Below are 12,820 nucleotides of genomic sequence, written 5' to 3'. Positions count from 1 at the left end.
CCGGTTTTAAGGGCTTAAGAAGATAATTTTTGTATTTAATTGTTAAGTATACTCGCCTTTAAAACCTGCTACAGTCTGAATCTTAACCCTGTAAAGTTGAAATTACACATTTTGTCAATAAGGTTTTACTAACGTTTATCTAAAAGTCGGTTAGTGAAAATATGGAGGATTTTATGTATTTGCATATTTACCTATGTAGTTTTGATGTATCATTAACATAGAACACGTGTGAAGGTTCAATTTCCTTAGTCTTAGGTTGTTTTATCAGTACTCGCTGAGTGGGTTTACCCATGGCCAACGACTGCAGTGCGCGAACCAGATCTTTTCAGGTATATCAGTCGTCTCAGTATTTCCTAGAAATAATATTAATTAATTAATTAACTAAATAAAAATATGCAATTCATGTTTTGCCGTCGGCATGGAGTATGGCAAAGAGATATAAGATGTGTAGTAAGTAGTAACCTCGTAGGTGAGTCGTTCGCGCTTGTTGAAGAGCAGCAGCACGCACATCTGGAAGGTGGAGACCTGTATGATGTGCCGGCGCGGCGCGGCGGCGGCGGCGGGCGCGGCGGAGAGTGTGGCGGCGAGCCGGGGCCCGCCGAGCCGTTCGCCGAGCCGTTCGCCGAGCCGCTCGCCGCGCCGCCCGCCGCCGGCCCCGGCGCGCCGCCGCGGAACGTGGCGTGCAGGTCGGCGCTGCCCAGCTGCGGCTGCAGCGACAACTGCCGCCCCGAGTGCTTCGCCAGGTAGAAACTACACATACAACGGCCCTTCACTCTCTATACACATTTCTTTTAAAAGCTTGATCCGTCGTGGGCCGCGCGGCAGATGTGAAATATTGTTTTTTGTATAGAAAATATTCATGAAAAGATATTTAAAAAGAAATATGCATAATTAAAGAAAAAGGCTGACTATTCATTTTATGTTTGTAACAATATTTTCACTTAAATTTCATTTTTATAGTTATTACTTTGAAATATAACCGGCAACATGTTCGAAAGTGAACTATATACGGTATAAATAAATGAGCCCTGCGCGGTGAGAAAATTACGCGCATGTAGTAACGCGTCGCCACGCTAACAACCGGTGTGAGCCGCTATATAACATGTATCACATCAACATATACGATTCATAATATTAAAGTATCTGTCTTTCAAGAATTAACTATAATTTGGCATCACCAATGAAACTGTAAAATGTTAATAATACCTTCATTATATTTATAATGAAATACAAATTATGACTATAGTTTTCCAAAATCTTTTCATCTAACTAGACTACAATGAACATAGTATCTTAAAGTCACATTCATAATTTAATGATCATTATTGTTAATGTAGTATATAATAAAAATTAACGAGTGAGGACATGCAAAAAGATCCGCACACACGCAATTACCTTCTAAAAACGTCAAACGCATTTCTCGGGGCGGTAGGTATATTGCATTTGGGTGTTGCACTTTGTGTCGGCCAGAATCCGGTTGTCAGGACACGTACAGATAAATCCACGCCGTGAAGATTGGTCTGACGAACATTATGAATCAGTTAGGCTTTAGGGTGCAAACAATACTTTCTACAGAAATTGGTTTCACATCAAAACATTTTATTAATTTAATTATAATTTCAAATCATCAGATAAAATTTATCCATCAAATTAATTACAACCTGATTGGATGCAAAAGTGAGACAGAGATTTTACAATTATGTTGTACTTTATCCTACCAATAAATTTAATTTGACGAATTTAAAATCACCTCTTATTCAATATTTCAAATGTATATTCGTATATGAAAATAAATATGAATAATCTGGATTTAAGGTACTTAAAACATATTTGTAATAAACGGAATATTTACCCCAGCTGACAGTACATGTTCCTTGAACTCTTCCATGATTGTGTTCGAGACTGTCATGTCTTTGAACATGCCTTCCAACTTCGATGTGAACTGACAACCACACTCAGTCTGCAAAATAAATATTAAGTTTAGGACTTATAGACCGTATTTGAACGCATTTGTAATAAGAATAATCTGTTAACATTTTCTGACGTTTCCCAATTCTTAAACTACAAAAAAACCTTCAATACATACTGGACTTATTCAGATCTCTAAAGACTACTGGGAGGCCCTTGGACTTTTACTATTTTAATACTTTTCCTGGACTTTTTTTTTGGGGTTAAACATGTATCAATAAAATCGATGACCAAAAATAGAATAATATGAGCTACAATTACGTGCTATGTATACCGCAGTAAGTGTCTAATTACTTAGGGCCATATGAATAATTGCTGTATATGTGTATTACATAATGCTTTGTCTCGCTCACTCTGATGGTAAATGTCAACATGAACAGACAAAACACTGAATAACTAATACAGATGTATACAATGTTTATTAGTAACGCGGGTTAACCAAACAACCCTGCTTAAAGTCTCAACCATTTTCTGCAAAATTCTTTACACTTTATTCAATAGGCATTTAGGGTTTTTGCAATATTAGACAAACCATTTAAAATAAATTGAATTAAAATAACAAGACTTTAAGCAAGATTTTTCAACAGATCTGCTACTGAGATGGTTATTAGTGAACTGACTCACAAGAACATATCCACAGTAACATTATAGTAAAGAATTTTGCAGAATGGAATATATGGTAATGGGATATCGGAGGATCACTGGTTATTGACGGAGTTTTCTATGTGGGAGACATCACCGATTATACAGTGGAAGTCGCGTGGTTCCACGTCTTTCAGTAAACCTTCCTTCTGGGAAAAATTCAAAATTATTATAAATGATATGTCCCCATTGAAAATTATTTTGTCTATACCACGTTAATTGACCAAGTAAAATATATTGAACCTTAAGTTTGGAGATCATATTCTTTTCACTGTCATCGGAGACCGATTTGTTGAGCAGGAGCTCTTCGGCGAGGTGCTGTTTGTAATAGCGTTCGAACACGTCCTTCTCTTGCAGGAAACGGAACAGCACCATAGTCTTGTCTAATACCGCTTCGATTTCCTGCTCACTCATCTGCAATGTCATCACTAGTGGTAATTTTTGTAATTAGTTATTTGTGAATTCTTTTTTGTTTACAGAATAACTGGTATAGTGTCATCATGACACAGGGAGTCACTCACTGTCCTGTTAGTTGAGAGAAATAAAACAATTAAATGAAGGTAGTACCAAGAACAATAGAAATGTTCATGTCAACATTATGAATGTAAAATACAATGGATCGAAAAGTTAATGTATACTTACGCCTTTTTCGCCTTTCTTCAGTTTTCCATCAATAAATAAAGACAAGAATTCTGGAGACTTATTATTTAAGTTAAGAAAGTATTCAAAATCTGATGCAATCATGTGCTTGAAAATCTTGTCGTTGTTGAAAGAATTTTGCAGGAAATGATCAAATCTGTCTTTAAGATCAAGTAGATTCTGCAAAGAAAAAAAAAAACAATTAGTTTATTTCAAAAGCGTGCAGGGGACATTTTTTTCACAATATCATGGAATAGATTAACATTCATTCTGGATGCAAACATCACGTCTACAGTATAGTACCACAATATTTTCGTCCTTTTAATTATGTGTTCCAATATATGTTATTGATGAGTGTGAGTGGTGTGTTGTGCGGTACATGCCTGCACGTAAGCGATGGCGTTGGTGCTGTGCGAGTCGTCGGTGACGAGCGCGCAGCCCTGTTTCGCGCAGGTGCGCGGACACCGCGTCCGCCACCGTGCGCAGCCCCTCCGCCACGCGCGACAGCAGCTTGTACACGCACGCCAGCTCCGTCGTGCGCGTGTGCGTCAGCATGTGCACCACGCCAGAGTTCTCCATCTGAAGACATACACATACACTCAAAATCACATCCGACTACACTATATGAAAAAAATACATTTATCGATCTCGTAAAAATTAAAGGACATAATTACGTCATGGTCATAAAATAATAATTGACAGAAGATTTGTCTGATGCTGAATAATGTTGAGATATGCATTCAACGCAACAGTAAAGAGAATTTAGAAAAGTCCGAACATGATAACGCATTGGGTTTGACTGTACAAAAGTTTAATGTTTGTGGTGTTGACCTCGACGATGGTCTTCATGTGCCGCTCGATGAGCTCGTGCTCGAGCACGGCGACGACGCGCGGCTCGGTAGACTCGTCCAGGTAGTGGCGCGCACGCTCCGCCTCTTCAGCGATGCGCGCCTCCACACGGTTGATGTACACCGCCGCACTGTTCTCCGCCAGGAACTTTTGAGATTCCATCTGCGACACACAACAATAACATTACACTTCATACAAACATAAACAGCTTACAGATCAATAAACAAAAAACTTACTCTATAAAACTCTGAAGACTGATGCAGGAAGGGTTTTCAAAATCTTCTTCATACACTGCTCGCGAATTAATACCGAGTACCATGAGCATTTGACAAGCGTTGCGGATGGCGAGCCGATCCACTACTTCGCCGCGACGCTCGCGAGCCACCAGCTCCAGTAGAGTCTGACGTAGATGGTCTCGAATACATCCATAACGGACAACCTGTACCAATCAAGGGAAATCTTTATGTAATTCTTTTACTAATCCTTACATATTATTATAAAACAGTTTTCTGTTGAATCGCTCGGTCTGTATGAACACAATAAACACAAAACTACTGAATTAATTTTGATGAAGTTTAATATGGGTTCTTAATTTATTGTTATAATTTTAATTTTCCTATCATACACAATGTTATAACTACCTGATCTCTGAATATGATGAGTCCCAAGTTGTATACATTGTCTACTTCATTTTGTTGAACATAAACTCTGTCCATATACATCAGTATGTCACGAATCATCACCATACTAGTTTGGTGATCAGTAAAACATTATTGAGGGTTTGCAGGAATCCATTGTGTAAAGAATGAAGAACATCTTCCCGGACCTGCAATATTTTAAAGTGTTTCTTAATATTTATAAAAAAAAAACATCACTCCGGTGCTTTGTTTATATTCTACACACCTTAGTTTCCAGATGTTGAGTTACAACTTCCTTTAATCCTGTGTAAAGTCTTTCTCCATGTTTATGCAACACCATAGTGTATGCATTACGATACAGTTCCTCAAAAAGAGAGCCCCGGAATTGTTTTTTTCTTTTGTATTTCTTGTATAGCATTCTTAAGTAAACTCCATATGCTCTCCACATACTTCTCATCCATAGTCATCTATAAAGTTATAACAATAATTAGAGAGTATGCATAAAGGAAATTAAAAATATATTAGATGTTCTACAGTTATAAGGCTATCAATAAAAACCATTATGAATTTGAAAAATGGTAAATGCTGTTTAAAATTATAGTAAATTATATTTTGTAGCTTAACAATTCAAGCTCATTAATTTATATAATAAAATTGCAGTGAAAAGAATTTTGTTAATTATTATGTATAATATAACAATATAGATATACTCATTTATGTTCTGTTCATTTAATCTATAATAATCTTATGTCACTAGTCATTGTGACAATTTTTAATCTCTTCCCTAAGAACTGTTTTAAATCTGCATCAATGCATTAGATCATTGTGAAGTCATGTTGATGATGAACAATTATTGTATTGTAGTCATACCCAAGTATCAGGATACATTTGATAATATGGTTCTGAGTAATTCCATACTTGAAATTTTCGAGTCATCTTGATTGCTTTAATTGATTTCAAAGTTACATAAACATGATATAAACTAAAAAGAACAAATCCAAAACATATAATAACTAGAAAATGTATAATTGTTATTTTTGTCTTTTGATTGATTTCCACTCTTGTCAAAAATAGAAATATGACAAATATCAAAATTGGTGAAGTATCAACTATTACATTCTAAATTTGAATATTTTGTAGTAAATTCTGAAATAAAAATTCTTTGCCATATTTAAAATTAAGCATATTGTCCAAAAAGTTTATAGAGTTGCTGTATGCTGGTAGCACAATAATTCACAAAACAAATAAAAGTTATATGTCTATACAGATTTTCATTCAAATTTAAAGCTATTTCACCAAAATTACAGTTTTACATTTGATGCTAACATAAGTGTATGATTTGATTTATCCCTTAAATAAAATAGTGAATCATTCAAACCACTACACCACACATAATACACAAGGAGTGTTGATATTATGTTTAAAAAATTAAATACGTTTTACAATTTGGATTGTAGTTAACCAAAATAATAAAAAAATATTTTTATATTATAATAATGTTGTTTAAACATGAATAAAATTAACAGTTTGACTGTAAAACCCAATAATCAAAATTGTTTAAAGTCACCTATAATTAAAACCATGAGTTTCAGTAAACAACATTCTTCATCTTTGTTAGCAATGAGTAAGCATAAATGATTCCAAAAACAATTATAATAAATTCACTGGTAGGTACGGTTTGTTAAATTAGGTACTTATATATCACAGGGATAACTAAATATAAAAATCAGTTCATATAGTAATAAATTTGCATTCCTTTCCCAAGAACACTAAACAGATAATTTTTGTTAAAAATAGATAAGAACATTTTTTTAACACTTTTAAAATTGAAGATTTGATAATTTTAACTATATAATAAAGAAAGAGAATATCATTCAATATCAAATTCACACAGTTATAAGAAATAGTAGTTAAACATGTAAATATAACTCATGAACAAGTAAAAGCATGAAAATAATAAGAATCTATATTTTAAAATGTGAAGATTTTTTCTGCTTCTTTTTAAGCATGTGGTGCACACAGAGTAGTTTGTGATTTGTCAAACTTAAGTTAATAGAGAAGTGCAGAAAAATATAATTTATTAATGTGTTACATTTATATTAAATTTTTCAGTCAAATTTCAACTAGACTAGTTCTAATTTTATACCATTTTATCAACATTTAGATGTCCTAATGCTTAGCCATGGTAAATGCATATAGAATTCATTCTACTGTGGTAAAAATCTTGCTACTATGTTTAATAATATCAGACCTTCATACTGACCACAGAATGGTTTGAGGATATCTGTAAACTATCATAGATGCTATTATATAGAATAACAGAGTACAGGAAGTAAAGTATAAAACCAGAAAAGTAAGGTGGACACAGAAAGACTATTTTAATTTAAGAACAAAGGTGTTTCTTATGGTTGATTTTTAAGTATCAAGTACCCTACCAGTCTTTTCTAAAACTTTTTAAACATGTTTTGTTTGTTCTATTTAACAGGTTCAAACAAAGGAAATATTTCAAAAGGAGGTACATAGCATTTATATTGGTTATTTCCTTCACTCAATACAACAAAACGGGAAAGAAAATCAAGTGTATGTAATTATGGATTTGCATTTTGGATAAGATAGCACTAATAAACATAGTAAGTAATGCATATTTGAATAAGGTTTATCATTGTATCGGATGACAGTAAAATATTTAGTTAATAAGTATGGGATGCCAGCATTTCATTATGACATAGGAATTTATGATTATAAATAGTTCAGCAAGTGCATCAATTTGCAAACCAAGGTCCTATTACAATAGACATAAGAATGAATTATACTAAAAAAGATAGCTCCAAATCCATAACCGTAGGCATTCACCTGTGAAAACTATTAGAGCTATTTAATTTCACCTGTTTTATTTTGCAATATTTGCATCATATCATCATCACCATCATTAACATATATTTTATTGAGACAATGATATTCAAATTAGTTTAGTTCTACCATAATCTTTAACAACATTGTTGTATGTTAAACTAAATAATATTGTTTCTTATAAATATAAAACACTGTCATGGTTATGATATGTAATTTTCACAGCAATTTCAATATATTTTCTACAATAGTACGAGATTAAAAGTAATGAACAATAAATGACATGTGTTATAATAGTTATAAAATGACTAGACGCCGTTTTCGGCTTGTTGTTACTTACTGGAAAAGCCCTGATTCTCATCTTGCCAGGCTTGTCTTTAGGCAGAGTACTCTTCATCATTGCGATTAAAATACGTTGTACTAACAAAACACTAGATTATTACAAATTATTTTATCACTGCTCATTTGTTTTCGCGATAAAACATCGTTACACTCATTTACACCTGAAATCAAAATTTAGTAAACACTGCATCAGGAAACTCCGTTTTGACATTATACTGCATGCATTTTTTGATTTTTAATGAAATAACGTATGAGTCATATTCTAGTATTACTAATAACACAATTTTTATTAATATGATCTTTAGAGCTACTTACAATTAATAAATTTATAAAGCGATAAAAAATTGTGAATCCTAATGACATTGACAACTAAAGTATATTTGTCTCCCTTCCTCTCGTCCCTTTTGCCGTAGTGCTACCTCAACTAGGTATTGTGTGACGTTCTTTTATCGGTTTCTTTCATAGGCAGTGGCAAAACATTTTGATGAGATTACTTACGTGTACTGAGATAATTCACTGATAGATTGGTCACAAATAGATCACTGATGCAGAATGTAGTGTACAAATATTTATTCGTTTTGCATGCCTATTATTTCTTCAACTGTTTCAGCTTTCTATCGTCCATAGATCCATAGAGTAGAAAAACTCAGAAAATATTAACAATAATGTTGCCAATATATTTTATAGGTTGTCTATGATTGTCTCCCCAATAATAAAGACAGGTTATGCACTATGTGACGGTCGCATGGATTGTCTCATCAAATTTAACATCGAACCGACGCTGACGATAATCTTTCTTCCAGTATCAGTTTGCCAAGTACACAGATTTATTGTTTATAATAATAACAAAAGATACAGAAGCCTGACTGAAATGAAAATGATTGATTACAGCTTGATAGTTCTAAACGAGAGTGACTGAAACTATGAATTCTACATGTTTTTTTTTAAAAGCCATGAGATGAAACTTTATTTTGGATACACTTTTAGAAATATATAAGATATATCGGAATTTGATCTGCGGGTTAAAATTATGCGTCGAAATTAAAACTATGCGATCTTATAACATTTGTCGAAATTTTCCAAAAACTTAGTGGTCTTATTCTAAGTTTAGTTGTAAAAAGTATATTTTATAGCACTACGGCTTGATTGTTTGACCTATTATGGACAGTAAACATTTATTTGTAAAGAGTTCTAAGATTACTATATAGAGCGGCATTGAAAAGATTTTGCGTAATAGATTAATTGCGCCCAAATGCGATGGTTACTCAATCTATCGCGCGATAGCAAAACACATATGTAAAACATGCTTCATCTTTTTGCACGGTAGATGGTACTAGTTTATATTAAAGGGTTTACCATTGACATTTCTAACTATATCGATAATTTGTTAATATATTAAAATGGCCGGTACATGTATGTCTTATGTAATTATGTATTTTAAAGATTTTTATGAAATGTTCGCTTTATATAATCTTAGACCTCTTTGTTTCTTACCAATTGGTAGTAATTTATGGAGGAGAAAAGCGCGGGAAACGTTCGAACTTGGCGGGTGTTTTATTTTGGCTTAAAGGAAAAAAAAATATTTGTATATAAAATTAGTCAGTTAAGTTGTATATTGTATATATATATTTACTTATTTCTTTTCATTTTTACTGTGTATAAATATCACTACTATTGGTAAGTTTTTTTTTAATAAAATTTAATATATTATGAGCAGGATGAAGGAGCCCCAGACCCTGGGGGTGTTGTTCCTGAACCTTCACAGTTCATAACTGTATAAACGGCCTCTAGTATGGATACTGATTGTTCAACATCCAATGTAAATAAAAGAAAACGGGCACGTCTGCATAGAATTTGTAAAATCTGTAACGAAAAAACGAAATAACCCAATGGCAATTGAATCTGGCAAACATGGTTGTTGTTGTGTGGACAGTGATGAGAAGAACTCTGGTGATCCATCTCCATATTCACAAGTGCAGTCAACCCCAGTTGTTCCTTCTTCGCTTCCAATCGTTTCTGACTCTTTAGGTGAGGTTAAAAGAAAGCAATATTCCAATTCAGATGCAGCACCCTTTGTAGTTCATATTGTAAAATCTTCTGAAGACACAAATAAAGATGTTAGTTTTCATCCAATATGCTTTGGTCGCTTTTACACAAATATCAAATAGACAATATTGTCCTAGGCAGTGTAAAGCGTATTGGACGCAATAAAATATCCATGGCATTTTCCAATTGTACATCGGCTAACACATTTTTAAGTCATACTGCATTAACCGAAAAGGGCTATGAGGCATATATCCCAACATTTCATATCACAAGAATGGGACTTGTAAGAGGTATCCCATGTGATATGTCCCTAAGTGAGGTAAAAGAAAATATAAGAGTTCCCTTAGGTTGTGGAGAAATTATTAAAGTTCGACGCCTTAATTATAAGAGTACTGTTGATGGGACTGTGACATGGAAACCCTCACAAACAGTGGTGTTAACTTTTGACGGCCAGGTTCTTCCCACGCGCATATTTATGTGTTATAATGCACTTAAAGTAGATTTATATATATACCCAACTATTCAATGTTTTAATTGTTGTCGATATGGACATACTAAAACTAGTTGTAGATCAAAGCCTAGGTGTTATAAATGTGGTCATGAGCATAATGGCTCATCTTGTAGCTGTGAGGTGGATGACAGTTATTGTTGTCTTTGTGGTGGCCAGCACTTTGCTATTAGCAAGTCTTGTCCTGAAGCAACTAGACAATCTAATATAAAAATATACATGGCGCAAAATTGTGTGTCATATTCTGAAGCGTCTAAAATTCATCCACCAGTAGTAAAATCATATGCTGACACTTTAAAATTGTCTGAACCACCTTCTCTTAATGCGGGAACTGAAGATTTTAAATATCCATTTACTCAATCACCACATAACAAATCTTATAAGAAAACTGTTTTCCAGAAGCCCCGTCCTCCTCTGAAGCCAGGAAAAGGGTATGACCGCGCAGCTCATCAAGCTCTAGTGAGTGACTACAACTCGCATTCTTATTCCAATGGATGTGCTCTCCTTCCAAAGCAGACGATCTCAACTCTTCTTCGTTAGAGTCTCAGCCTTTGATTGATTTAGTTATTTTTCTAATTGAATCATTGTCACAAACCACTTTACCGTCCTACGTTGCCCCATTATTTAAAAAGATAACACAATTAATCAGTAACAATGGCTCACTTGAACAACATCCTACAATGGAATTGCCGAAGTGCAATTCAAAATAAATCAGATTTAATTTATTTATTAAACAAATATAGCCCTAGTTTAGTAGTTTTAAGTGAGACATGGCTTAGACCGGGATTTTGTTTTCGAATTCCTGGTTATTCATGCATTCGAGAAGATAGATCAGATGGGTATGGTGGAGTTGCTATACTCATAAAAAACTCCCAACATTTTTCTCCCTTAAATTTACCTTCTCACCATAATGATTTTTCTATTGTTGCTGCTTCTGTTAATAATATTTGCTTCGTTTCGATTTACATTCCTCGCCCATGCCCTTCTATATTTCGAGAAGTAGATAATATTATTTCTATATTACCAAAACCTTTTTAATTTTGGGGATTTTAATTCACATCATCAGTTTTGGGGCTGTTCAACTACAAAAATTGTGGAAGAGGCCTAATGGATATTATAGATTGTTATAACTTATGTGTTTTAAACTCAGGCGCTCCTACTCGTCGAACTAATCCTAACGAAGGTCTTAGCGCCATTGATTTATCAATTAGTACACCAAATTTAGCAACTTCACTTACTTGGGAAATCCTTTCTCATTCGTATGGTAGTGACCACTTTCCTATTGTTATTCGGTTTCCTCAAAATAATAAACCTAATATAACTCGATCGCCTCGCTTAAAATACATGCTGAAGGATGCAGACTGGGTGGTATATAAACGATTATTAGATGACAAAATTTCTCAGCTTCCGGATATTGAGTGTAATGACGAAGCCATATGTTCTGAGGCTCTTGCTAAAGCTATGATTGAAGTTGCGGATATAGTTTTTCCCATTAAAAAAAACAGGTCTTCCAAAAGATAACTATGTCCTAGTTTCTAAACAGACAAAAAATTTATTTCAAAAGAAGAAAAATCGAAAGCTGGAAATTATTTTGTACATCTATTTCCCCTGATACCTGTCCATCAATTGTTTGGAGTAATATTAGAAAGTTTAGATCAGCTTTTAAGGAAAGATCATTTTCTACCCTTTCTTCTTCTTTAACGGAAATCTTTTGGATAAACTGGCTCCCCTTCTGTTCCAGAAAATTTTCCACTTTACAGTACCCCAAGAATACATGACAAACATAACTTAAACTCCATGTTTTCGCTATCAGAGCTTAAAGGAATCCTAAGCAGCGTAAAAGATTCGTCTCCAGGTGAAGACGGAATTCCTATTCATTTTTGCAACCTTAATGATAATGTCCTTCTTTATTATTTAAATATAGTTAATTCTGTAATGATTACTGGTAACATACCTGACTCTTGGAGATCCCAAATTGTGTTACCTATTTTAAAGCCAGGGCATGATTCCTCCCAAAGCTCATCATATCGCCCTATAGCTCTATCAACAGTATTGTTGAAGCTTGCTGAACATCTTGTAAAAACCGATTGGAGTGGTATATCGAAAGCAACCGTTTGCTATCTGATAGCCAATACGGATTCCGTAAAGGGAAAAGTACTTTAGACAGTATCAGTATTTTTGTGTCTGATATCCGTTTGGCATTTTCTCAAAATGACTCATTAATTGCAGTATTTTTAGATATTAAGTCAGCATATGATAACGTGGTTCCATCGGTTCTAACGAAAAAAATGTGTGATCTTAAAATTCCTGACATGCTGTCTAACTTTATTTCTAATTT

General features: G+C 33.9%; 1 pseudogene; it reads right to left on the bottom strand.

The window, feature by feature from the left end:
* Positions 1–284: 284 nt before the first annotated feature.
* Positions 285–8,498, bottom strand: LOC119191491 (annotated as a pseudogene).
* Positions 8,499–12,820: the final 4,322 nt, after the last annotated feature.

This window comes from Manduca sexta, unplaced genomic scaffold, assembly GCF_014839805.1.
Source record: "Manduca sexta isolate Smith_Timp_Sample1 unplaced genomic scaffold, JHU_Msex_v1.0 HiC_scaffold_1565, whole genome shotgun sequence".
Lineage (NCBI taxonomy): Eukaryota > Metazoa > Arthropoda > Insecta > Lepidoptera > Sphingidae > Manduca > Manduca sexta.
Note: the sequence above shows the minus strand (reverse complement) of the source record. Positions and strands in the feature narration are given on the sequence as shown.